At 39.7% G+C, this 13,411-nt stretch overlaps 1 non-coding gene and 1 pseudogene across 1 annotated transcript; one reads left to right on the top strand and one right to left on the bottom strand.

The window, feature by feature from the left end:
* Positions 1–13,411, top strand: part of LOC128576837 (protein ECT2-like) — a 128,848-nt pseudogene that overhangs the window by 96,034 nt on the left and 19,403 nt on the right.
* Positions 6,605–6,711, bottom strand: LOC128578687 (U6 spliceosomal RNA). The gene has a single exon (XR_008377827.1). It is a non-coding gene; the product is annotated as a U6 spliceosomal RNA (small nuclear RNA).

The following is a 13,411-nucleotide window of genomic DNA, read 5'->3' as shown; positions in this document are numbered from 1 at the left end:
AATCAAAACTATCTTCAGATACCAACTAACTCCAGTATGATTAGCGAATATCGCAAAATCCCAATACCAGAGATGTTGGCGTGGATGTGGAGAAAAGGGAACACTTTTGCACTGCTGGTGGGAATGCAAATTAATACATTCCTTTTGGAAAGAGATATGGAGAACACTTAGAGATCTAAAAATAGATCTGCCATTCAATCCTGTAATTCTTCTACTGGGCCTATACCCAGAAGACCAAAAATCACATCATAGCAAAGATATTTGTACCAGAATGTTTATTGCAACCCAATTCATAATTGCTAAGTCATGGAAAAAGCCCAAGTGCCCATTGATCCACGAATGGATTAATAAATTGTAGTATATGTACACCATGGAATATTATGCAGCCTTAAATAAAGATGGAGACTTTACCTCTTTCATATTTACATGGATGGAGCTGGAACATATTCTTCTTAGTAAAATATCTCAAGAATGGAAGAAAAAGTACCCAATGTACTCAGCCCTCCTATGAAACTAATTTAGGGTTTTCACATGAAAGCTATAACCCAGTTACAACCTAAGAATAGGGGGAAAGGGAAGCGAGGGAGGTGTGATGTGGGTAGCTGGGGGGTATTGGTGGGATACACCAGCAGTGCATCTTACAAGGTATATGTGAAACTTGGCAAAAGCGGAATGTAAGTGTCTTGGCACAGTAACTGAGAAAATGCCAGGAAGCTGTGTTTACCAGTGTTATGAAAGTTTGCCAAATGGTCTGTGAAGCTAGTGTATGATGCCCCATGATCATATCAATGTACACAGCTATGATTTAATAAAAAAAAAAAAGAAGAAGACAGGCACCCGGCCTACATACACATGAAAAAATTCTCATCATCATTAATCATCAGAGAAATGCAAATCAAAACTACTTTGTGGTATTATCTAACTCCAGTAAGATTAGCCCACATCACAAAATTCCAAAATCAGAGATGTTGGCATGGATGTGGAGAAAATGGAACAGTTCTACACTGCTGCCTGGGAATGCAAACTAATATGTTTCTTTTTGAAAGGTGTTTGGAGAATACTTAGAGATCTAAAAATAGACCTACCATTCGATCCTAGAATTCCTCTACTAGGTATATATCCAGAAGACCAAAAATCACATTATAACAAAGATATTTGTACCAGAATGTTTATTGCAGCGCAATTCATAATTGCTAAGTCATGGGAAAAAAACAAGTGCCCATTGACTAATGAATGGATTAATAAATTGTGGTATTTTTACACCATGATATATTATGCAGCTTTAAAGAAAGATGGAGACTATACCTCTTTCATGTTTACATGGATAGAGCGGGAAAATATTCTTCTTTGCAAGGTACCCAAAAATGGATGAAAAAGTAGCCAATGTACTCAGCCCTAATATGAAACTAATTTATAGCTTTGATACAAAAGCTATAACACAATCTCAGCACAAGAATATGGGGGTGGAGGCAAGGCATGGTAGGGGACAGGGGAGGAAGTGTAGAGGGAGGGAGATTAGTGGGTACACACATACGGTGCATCTTGCAAGGGTATAGGTGAAATTTACTAATTGTAGAGTATAACGCTTTGAACACAATAATTAAGAAAATGCCATGAAGGCTGTGTTATCAAGTTCGGTGAAAATATTTCAAACTATAAATAAAACCGGCACATTGTACCTCATGATTGCATTAATGTACACAGCTATGATTTAATAAAAAAAAAAACTCTACATTTGGTCTTCTTGAAATATTAAGAGCACTGAAAGTCATGGGAAAACAAATTGAACTTATTTGATTTATTAAAAATCTACAGGAAATATTGTGAAATATGAAATGGTGATTAATTTTGTATGGGTTATATTTATATATATGTTCCAATATCGTAAATCATTGGTCTGTCTTAACCTTTAAAGCACTGGTCTTTCCTAATGTATAAGACAGACATTGATCTCTCCTAACATATATTGTTGGTAATAATTTTAATCCATCTAAGAAAAGGAAGTTTTTTTTTTTTTTTTTATGTAACAGGCTGAGTCCAAAGTTTATCCTAAAAAAAAAAAAAAGAAACATTAACAGAGGCTGACAAATTCTCTCGAATTCAAATTACTGATGTCTTTGGAAATTGGGTAACTTTAGACTAAAAGCAGACTTTTAGAACTTTCATTGGAAAGTTAACATGTCTATGAGTATTGCTAACCTAACTTCAAACAGAACAGAAATCAGTTACGTGGAACTGGGCTAGTTTGTTGTGACTTTTTGTTCAAAATATCGTTCATTCTGTCTGTGTTCTGTTTTCCAGAAGTCAAGAAAACCGTTTTCTGTCTTTTGAGCTATCTATAGCTTTTCAAGCAGTGTATGTACTTATAAGCAGAATTTGAAACATGTATTTTTTCTCTCTCCTTGATTTCTCCAGATTTTGAAAGCCATTTGTAATTATTCTTAATTTCTGACAATACAGTTATTTGCATAAGTTCAATAAGAATATGTTTTGTTCTATAGGACGAGGTAAAAGAACTTGTTACTTTACCAAGGCTTTGGCTGGAATAGCATTTCCAGAGGTGTCCAGACTGCTTTAAGAAATTTAGGTTGACTTTATAAGGCCAAGAAAAAGGTCCTTTGGAATACTGGCCAGTTACTCATCAGTGACATTTCCTGATCACTGGTAAGTAAGGAAGGTCACTTGCTGATGGGTCCTGGAATCGAAATGTGCTTGGGGACCTCAAGAGAAGAGGAATTTACCCAATGTATACAAGTATCTAATGGCACAGATAAAACCTGGGCTGATGAATGGCTTTCAAGAAAGTCCAGCCTGAGATTCCTTATAAAAGGTTCCAGCAAAGTCAACTGTAAAGGAAAGAAGAGCCTAGATGACTAATAATTAGTTATTCTTACTGCACTTTATGCAAATAATCAGACCCAGTATACTGAAAGTTTATTTTGGCAAATAAGTTAGTTCTACTATAATTTATCTTTATTAAAGAGAGAAATTGGAAAGAGACAAATGATTCAAAGAGAAAAGAGGCTATGGCCCACCTGTATTAGATCCCAGCCTTGTCTGTACTGTCAGTTCATAAAATGAGACATAATTGTTTTACTAAACTCATCTGTTAAATGGGACTAAGAGACTGGCCAAAGAGTATAAAATTATATACAGTAGTTATATTTACTCTGAAGCCTTAAGACTCAACGAAGGTTGCCTGTTGGCTACACTGGAAAAATTTGTGCAGTATTAAATGTTATCTACTGTGTCTATATAGGTACCTCAGGAAAAATTAAAATCTAAAATGAGAATTTCCCAGAAAATGGTGTAACTGTAGTGCTACATACTACTGTGCCTAATCTGTATACTCTGCTGAGTCTGCTGCTAGAAGAAGCCTAGTGGCCCACTTGCCTGGACTTAAAATATGCCTTTTTCAGTATAAGGCTGGCTCCAAGAAGACAGAGACTGCTTTCCAGTGGGAGAGACCAGACATGGACATGGACCAGGTTGCCACAGGGATTCGAAGTACCCACTATTTTTGGAGAAGTGCTGGCTCATGACCTCCAGAAATTCCAGGCTGAGGAATTAGGACATGCGCTGCTCCAATATATTGATGACATCCTTTTAGGGCATCCTACCCAGGAGAGTTGTGCCTGAGGCACAGACTGTCTTTTATAACATTTAGAAGTACGTGGTTATAAAGTGTCTAAATGAAAGGCCCAGATTTGCCAGCAGTAAGTACATTATCTAGGCTTTATTATCCAGCAGGGGAAGAGAAATCTAGGCATGAAATGGAGGAAGGTCATTAATCGTCTCCCCACCCCATGAGCTGAAAGCCAGTTCAGGAATTCTTAGGCTTGGTCAGCTTCTGTCATCCTTGGATCCCCAACATTTCTGTCTTGGCTAAACTCTTGTCTGAGGCAACTAAAGGAGAGGAAGGAGAGCCGTTAGAATGGGGAGGAGAACAGGAACATGCCATCTCTCATCTAAAGATGAGGTTGATAAATGTACCTGCATTGGGGCTAAGAGACTTGGCCAAGCTCTTCACTCTGTACATCACAGAGAGAGGAAAAATGTCTGTAGATGTGTGAATCCAGCTGGTTGGGCCTTGGCCAAGACCTGTAGCTTACCTCTCTACGTAGTTGGATGGAGTGGCAAAAGGATGACCACTATGCTTACAGGCTCTAGACACTACTGCTGTCCTTGTGCAAGAAGCTGATAAGATCCTCTAGGGCAGGATCTCAGAGTGAAAGTATCCCACTCTGTGGTCACTTTAATGAACACAAAGGAACATTTTTGACTCTCTAATGCAAGAGCACCGTGAACCCAGACATGCTCCTTAGAGTCAGTAGAAGAGAGACTGAGCATTACTGTACAGAATTTTTTGATAATGTGTATTCTAGCAGACCTGATTTGCATGACCAGCTTTGGACAGTTGCAAACTGGGACTTGTATGCAGACTGAAGCAGTTACATTATGGTGCAAGGAGAGCGGTGGGCTGGGTATACAGTGGTTATCTTAACAGCGACTGTAGAGGCTAAGCCCCTAGCCCAAGGAACATTGACTCAGAAGGCTGTTAATTGCCTTGACTTGAGCCTTAGAACTAAGTCAAGGGGAAAATGTGTATGCTTTTCTGACTCTCTAAGTATGTGGGGCATTGTACAAGAAGGGATTATTAAATTCTGGGGAAAGGGACATTAAGTAATAGCAGGAGATACTTCAGTTGCTGGGGCAGTATGGAAACCCCAGAAGGTGGAAGTAATGCAGTGTCATGGAGATGCTTCCACTATCACTAAAGGGAACACTAGGGTCAGTACTGAGGCAAAAAGGGCTGCATCCAAACCGTACCAGGTGTCATGAGTGGCTCCCCTCATCCTGTGGGTTCTGGAGCTCTCACCTATCTACTCCCAGGAAGAGAAGGAACAGTTGGCAGTGGAGAGGAGCCAGGAAATGGAGGGAGAATGGATAAAGATGCCACATGGATGAGTAGCAGTTCCCCAGGTTCTAGCAACCACCGTGATGACAGGTCAGTACCTCTACATCCCCCACCTGGCAGCCTGGCCAAAACTGTCAGTCTACAGTGTGTCACCTGCAGCCAGTTCAATGTGTGCCAAGGACTGATGGTACCCCCAGGAGTCCAGTCATATGGAGCAACACCCTTCAAGAAATTCTAGGTAGACTTTACTGAAATTCCCAGGTTTGGAAGGAACAAGTACTTGCTGGTGATGGTCTGTCAGACTCAGAATAGGTAAAAGCCTTCCCCACTGGGAAAAAGGACTCCTGAAATAGTAAAATATTGCCCAGAGAAATCATTCCATGATTTAAATTGCCACTCTAATTTAAATTTAACAATGACCTAGCCTTCATAACAGAACTAGCGCTATAAATAATAAGCTAAAGTTTTGAATAACTTATAGGCCTCAAAGCTTAGCCAAGGTAAAGTGCATAAACAGGACCATAAGAACAAAATTGATAAACTCTGGCAGGAAACAAAGCTTAATTGAATAAAGTCTTTGCCACTGGTGTTATTGAAAGAGGCCTCTGTCAATACTCTGCAATTTAGCAGGAACTCCTAAAAGAACTGGAAAGACTGAAATGAATAGACAAAAACCCTAGAAAACGTAGCAAGGAAAATCTCCACTTGGATAATTAACCGTGCTCTGTTTGGTCTTTTGTGCCTGTACATTCTTTCTCTCTGGAGGATCAGGGGACCAAGTCTAGGTCCAGAATCAGAAACTGGTTCCCCTGAAACCAAGGCAGAAAGGACTTTACACAATCATCCTGACCACATGCACAGCGGCAAAGGTGAAAGAACTCCTCACCTGAAGTCATCACAGCTGGCTGAATAAAGCTTCTCTGCCCCTTGGGAAGTAAAGGTAACTTTTAAGACAATCAACATGTCCTGCTCCAGCCACATACTGGGAGCTGGCTAGTCAATGCATGGCTGAAGCCTGAGGAAACTCCTCAAGAGATTTGTCTTAATTGGACTTTGGACTTTGAAAAAGGGAAAAATGTCACAGGGAAAGTAAAAACTCATTTGTATATTAGCCCACCACCATGGTGCTATTAAGGCCCGAGTAGAGAACCCAAGAAGAGTCATAGTCCCTAAAACCTCAGTTCTACAAAGTAATTAATATTGGCACCTGCAGAAACAAGCTAATATTGAGATCCCAAATTAAAATATATTGGAGTCTCAAAAGGGGGGAATGACAGAGGATACCCGAGAAAGGTGAGGTCTAGGAGAACAGGTCTTCTCAAGGAGACCACAAGGATACACCTGCAGGATTCTTTCCATGGTGACTCAGTTCTTGGGAATTTGTAAACTTAACTTCCTGGAACTTGGAAATTTCAAAGTTCTGTGAAGTCCTGTGGTTCTGTAGGTGCTGGAATAGCATCTCCCACTTGATTCAAACTGACCAATGAGAAGGGTACCTGTGGGGTGGAACTTTTTGACTGTTGATAAAATAGGAAAGACCAAGCCAGTTGGGGAGCATGGTCATTTGGAATTCTTCTATGCTGTAATCTCCTGGCTGGTGAATAAAGCCCTTCCTCTTATAAACATGCTCTTTCTTTCCATTGGGCCTCATATTCCTGCAACAATATGAAAAATACAGACTACCAAACCATTATGGAACGCTTCACGAATTTGCGTGTCATCCTTGCCCGGGGGCCATGCTAATCTTCTCTGTATCGTTCCAATTTTAGTATATGTGCTGCCGAAGCGAGCACTCCCTATTCAATAAACGGTGTTGGGAGAACTGGATATCCACATGTAAAAGACTGAAACTGGACCCACATCTTTCCCCACTCACAAAAATCGATTCCAGATGGATAAAGGACTTATATTTAAAGCATGAAACAATAAAAATCCTCAAAGAAAGCATAGGAAAAACACTGGAAGATATTGGCCTGGGGGAAGACTTCATGAAGAAGACTGCCATGGCAATTGCAACAACAACAAAAATAAACAAATGGAACTTCATTAAACTGAAAAGCTTCTGTACAGCTAAGGAGACAACAACCAAAGCAAAGAGACAACCTACACAATGGGAAAGGATATTTGCATATTTTCAATCAGACAAAAGCTTGATAACTAGGATCTAGAGAGAACTCAAATTAATCCACATGAAAAAAGCCAACAATCCCATACATCAATGGGCAAGAGACATGAATAGAACCTTCTCTAAAGAAGACAGACGAATGGCTAACAAACACATGAAAAAATGTTCATAATCCCTATATATTAGAGAAATGCAAATCAAAACCACCCTGAGATACCATCTAACCCCAGTGAGAATGGCCCACATCTCAAAACTCAAAACTGCTGATGCTGGCGTGGATGTGGAGAGAAGGGAACACTTTTACACTGCTGGTGGGACTGCAAACTAGTACAACCTTTCTGGAAGGAAGTATGGAGAAACCTCAAAGCACTCAAGCTAGACCTCCCATTTGATCCTGCAATCCCATTACTGGGCATCTACTCAGAAGGAAAGAAATCCTTTTATCATAAGGACACTTGTACTAGACTGTTTATTGCACCTCAATTTACAATCGCCAAAATGTGGAAACAGCCTAAATGCCCACCAACCCAGGAATGGATTAACAAGCTTTGGTATATGTATACCATGGAATACTGTTCAGCCATTAAAAAAAATGGAGACTTTACATCCTTCATATTAACCTGGATGGAAGTGGAAGACATTATTCTTAGTAAAGCATCACAAGAATGGAGAAGCATGAATCCTATGTACTCAATTTTGATATGAGGACAATTAATGACAATTATGGTTATGGGGGGGAAACAGAAAGAGGGAAGGAGGGAGGTGGGTGGGGCCTTGGTGTGTGTCACACTTTATGGGGGCAAGACATTATTGCAAGAGGGACTTTACCTAACAATTGCAATCAGTGTAATCTGGCTTATTGTACCCTCAATGAATCCCCAACAATAAAAAAAAAAAAGTTGAAAATAAAAAAGAATTAATTAATTAATTAATTAATTGACTTGAATAGAACCTTCTGAAGAAGATGAATGGCTAACAAACATATGTAAAACTGCTCATCATTCCTAATCATCAGAGAAATGCAAATCAAAACTGCTCTGAGATATCACCTAAACCAGGTAAGAATAGGCCACATCACAAAATCCTAAACAGTAGATACTGGTGTGGATGTGGAGAGAGGGTATCACTTCTATTCCATTCCTTGGCCACTACCTAGTTGCTTCTGGTGGCCATCTAATACTGCAGAATCAGTATACCTCTTTTATATCTCCTACCTCTGCAGTGCTACCTGGTATTCAGGAAATATATTGCATTATATATCCTTTTTCTTTTTCTCCTATCTTCCTGGAGCACCAATAGGTGTCAGGACAATATACTGTAATACATCCTTTTTTCATTTTTCTTCCTTAGGTTTTCTTTTTTAATTTTCATTTTGTTGGATTTTCATTTTTTTTTTTTTTTTCATTTTTACTTACTTCAATTTCAAGGGCTTAGTTTTTACTACGGTTTTTCTGCACCTATTGTTCTTTTATGTAACTGCAATTTTTTGTCTATTGTTATTATGTTTATTACTCTTTTTTCTGGTCTGTTTTGTTCTGTTTTATTCTGTGTCCTATTTAATAGACAGAACCTCACTCTGAGGCCTGGGCTGGGATGCCACGGCATTGGCCTGGCTAAAGGATACCTTGACAATAGTCTTAGAGTGTATTTAGAGCTTTGGCTTTATAAAAGACTGTGCTGGTACATCCCTGCTGAAACTTACTGCTTATTTTATTCTTTATTTTGTCAAGATGAGGTATTGCTTTTTCTCAGATTGGTAAGGAGCTCCTGACCTCCAGGGTCCCACCTGGCCTGGCCTCCCAGAGTCCTAGAATTAAAGTGTAGATAGAAATGCCCTGCCAAACACCACTATTTCTCCTGTTTTTCTATTTCTGCCCTTTGCTCTTGTTTTACATTTGTTTCTTTTCATCCCACTTTTTTCTCTTTTTCATTTTTTCCTCCCTTGTTCTTTACCCATTTCTTCCCTTTTGCCCTATGGCTAAAGGTTACTTCTGACACCTAAATACAGAGACAAAGAAATTTAAAGATAAGGAGGAAGTGATAAGACAAAGAAGGGAACGGAAGTGAACAGGCAGAAAACACACATAAGGAAGATCCAACAGAAAAATTCTGGCAACATGAAAGACAGAACATATAATCCCCTCCAAAGGATCATGAGGTAGCTATTACAGATGATTCCACCTATTAGGAAATTATAGAAATAAAATAAATGGAATTTAAAGAAAAAATGAGGGGAATTGAAGGGAAAACAGAAAATCACAAAAAGGAAATACAAAAACAGACCCAAGAAATGAATGAAAGACATGATGAATTTAGAAAGGATATATTGGAGCTTGTGGAATTGAAGGAGTCAATCAGGGAACTTAAAGATGCATTAGAAAGTATCAACAGATCCAGGGGTCCTCAAACTACGGCCCATGGGCCACATGAGGTGGTGTGATTGTATTTGTTCCGGTTTTGTTTTTTTTACTTCAAAATAAGATTTGTGCAGTGTGCATAGGAATTTGTTCACAGTTGTTTTTTGTTTTTTTTTAAACTATAGTCCAGCCCTCCAAAGGTCTGAGGGACGGTGAATTGGCCCCCTGTTTAAAAAGTTCGAGGACCCGGGAGGCGGAGCAAGATGGCAGCCGAGTAACAGCTTCCTTGCATCTGGGCACCGTGAGTCTGCGGGAGATAGGACTCCAGGCATCTCTGGCTGGTGGGAACTGCCTATCATCACTCCTATGAAGATACAGGGAGTCAGCGAGAGACTTCTGGACCCCAAGAGGAGGACTAAAACAGTGGAAAACCGGCAAGTGGTCGCGTGTGTTCAATCCGTCTAAACCCGCCCACAACTGTAAGTTCAGTAGCAGCGAGACTGCAAACCAGAAAGGCCTTACCTGTGAACTGTTTTGATGTCCTTGGACTTGGCACTGAGTTGAACTGCCTTGGGGAAGGCCTGAGCGGGAGTGCGGAGAACTTTGGCCGTTTTCTAGGGCCCCAGTCTGAGCCACTGAGCCAGACGGAACTAATAGTGTTTGGCGGTGGGTCACACGGATCCATTGTCAGTGATCTGCCCTGGCAAGCTCCGCCCTCAGGGTCGCAGAGCTAGAAACGGGTGGGAGCTGGTAACCCAGCAACCAAGTAGCCTAAGGGTGGGGTTTGAGCCGCCTTGCAGCCCTAACCCTCAGGGGCAGAGTGAGACCAGTTTTGGCACACTGAGTAAGTGGATAGCCACTTCAGCAGCGATTCCAGTGAGAAAGCTGGGAAAGCTTCTGCTCAGCAAGTTTACAAGTTCAAAGTGCCTTTTAAGTAGGCTGAAGAGAGATTTAGGGTGTCTACCTGCTGGGGTTTGAGAAATCAGCAGCCTCCAGTCGTATCAGAACTGTGACTAACATCTCATACCCCAGAAGACCACGTGTTCCCCAGACGATATTCAATAACATATACAAACTGCTTTGTTTTTGGTTGTGTATTTTTTTCTTCTTTTTTTTTTTGGTTTGGTTGTTTTTTCTTGTTTGTTTATTTTGACGTTGCTGATGTTCTTTTCTTTTTTTAATTTCAATCTTTTCCACACAGATCCCTTTTTCTTTCTCAATTTTCCTAGTTTAATTTTAATTTCCCATTGCTGCCTTTTTTAATAACTTCAACTTCATTTTTGCTAGTGTTTCTACCGATATAATTTGGTTTTTCACCCAATTTTATCCCCATAAAGTTTTCTGTTTGCTTGTTTTGGTTTGATTTATAGCATTTTTGTCTTTCCTCTCTACTTGGTGGAGGTGGGGTACTGTGTCTGATCAGGTTAGCAAAGAGCTGCTGACCTCAAGGGAACCACGCAACTGGGCACCCCCAGAAGGTGGGGTTTTTTAAGGTTGTGTCAAAGTACCCTACCGTACACCTATATTGCCCTGTCTCCCTCTTTCTGTGCCTCTCTTCTTTTTGTCAATATTCCTTATACCCAACCCTCTCCTTTCTCTATCTTTCTTTTTTTCTTATCACTCGGTCCTCCTTTCTTTCATCCCCTTTTTTTGCTCTTCAACCTTCTCACACTTCTGGTCCTGTAACATTTAGTCCACAGGCACAAGAACTTAAAGAGCAAGAGGAAGTGAAAGGAAAATTAGGGCAAGGAAACAGATAAAAGAAATCACACATGAGGAAGAATCAGCAGAAAACTCCAGGCAACATGAAGAACCAGTCTAGAACAACCCCACCAAGGGACCATGAGGTAGCTACTGCAGAGGATTCCACCAGTATAGAAATGTTAGGAATGACAGAAAGGGAATTTAGAATACACATGTTGAAAACAATGAAAGAAATGATGGAAACAATGAAGGAAATTGCTAATAAAGTGGAAAATAACCAAAAGGAAATCCAAAAACAGAATCAAATAAGAGATGAATGATATGAAGAATATAAAAAGGATATAGCAGACCTGAAGGAACTGAAACAGTCAATTAGGGAACTTAAAGATACAATGGAAAGTATCAGCAACAGGTTAGACCATGCAGAAGAAAGAATTTCAGAGGTAGAAGACAAAGTTCTTGAGATAACTCAGACAGTAAAAGAGGCAGAAAAGAAGAGAGAGAAAGCATAACGTTCACTGTCAGAATTATGGGACTTTATGAAGCGTTCCAACATACGAGTTATAGGAATTCCAGAAGGGGAAGAAGAATGCCCCAGAGGAATGGAAGCCATACTAGAGAATATTATAAAAGAAAATTTCCCAAACATCACCAAAGAGTCTGACACACTGCTTTCAGAGGGATATCGGACCCCAGGTCGCCTCAACTCTAACCAAGCTTCTCCAAGACACATTGTGATGAACCTGTCCAAAGTCAAGACAAAAGAAAAGATTCTGCAAGCTGCCAGGAGTAAGCGCCAGTTGACCTACAGGGGCAAATCCATCAGAGTTACCCCAGACTTCTCTAATGACACTTTGCAAGCAAGAAGACAATGGTCATCTACCTTTAACCTACTTAAACAGAACAATTTTCAGCCCAGAATTCTGTACCCTGCTAAGCTAAGCTTCAGAATTGACGGAGAAATCAAATCATTTACGGATAAACAAACATTGAGGAAATTCGCCACAACAAGACCAGCTCTACAGGAAATACTTCAACCTGTTCTGCACACTGACCACCACAATGGATCAGCAGCAAAGTAAGAACTCAGAAATCAAAGGACAAAACCTAACCTCCACACTGATGCAAAAGATAAAACTAAGCAATGGACTCTCACCAAATAAGACGAATAGAATACTACCACACTTATCAATTATCTCAGTAAATGTTAATGGCTTGAATTCCCCACTGAAAAGACACAGATTGGCTGACTGGATTAAAAAACACAAGCCATCCATTTGCTGTCTGCAAGAAACACACCTGGCCTCAAAAGACAAATTAAAGCTCCGAGTCAAGGGTTGGAAGACAATTTTTCAGGCAAACGGAATTCAGAAGAAAAGAGGAGTTGCAATCTTATTTTCAGATACATGTGGATTTAAAGCAACTAAAGTCAAAAAAGACAAAGATGGTCACTTTATATTGGTCAAGGGAAAACTACAACAAGAAGACATTTCCATTCTAAATAATTATGCACCCAGTTTAAATGCTCCCAGATTCTTGAAGCAGACCTTACTCAGTCTGAGCAATATGATATCTGATAATACCATCATAACAGGGGACTTTAACACACCTCTTACAGAGCTGGACAGATCCTCTAAACAGAAATTGAACAAAGATGTAAGAGATTTAAATGAGACCCTAGAACAACTATGCTTGATAGATGCATATAGAACACTCCACCCCAAAGATAAAGAATATACATTCTTCTCATCACCCCATGGAACATTCTCCAAAATTGATCATATCCTGGGACACAAAACAAATATCAACAGAATCAAAAGAATTGAAATTTTACCTTGTATCTTCTCAGACCATAAGGCACTAAAGGTGGAACTCAACTCTAACAAAAATGCTCAAGCCCACCCAAAGGCATAGAAATTAAACAATCTTCTGTTGAATAACAGATGGGTGAAGGAAGAAATAAAACAGGAAATCATTAACTTCCTTGAGCATAACAACAATGAAGACACAAGCTACCAAAACCTGTGGGATACTGCAAAAGCAGTTTTGAGAGGAAAATTCATCGCTTTAGATGCCTACATTCGAAAAACAGAAAGAGAGCACATCAACAATCTCACAAGAGATCTTATGGAATTGGAAAAAGAAGAACAATCTAAGCCTAAACTCAGTAGAAGAAAAGAAATATCCAAAATCAAATCAGAGATCAATGAAATTGAAAACAAAAGAATCATTCAGAAAATTAATGAAACAAGGAGTTGGTTTTTTGAAAAAATAAATAAAATACATAAACCATTAGCCAGACTAACT

The sequence above is a fragment of the Nycticebus coucang genome, chromosome X (genome assembly GCF_027406575.1).
Source record: "Nycticebus coucang isolate mNycCou1 chromosome X, mNycCou1.pri, whole genome shotgun sequence".
Classification (NCBI taxonomy): Eukaryota; Metazoa; Chordata; class Mammalia; order Primates; family Lorisidae; genus Nycticebus; species Nycticebus coucang.
This window is presented reverse-complemented; position numbering and strand designations above follow the sequence as displayed.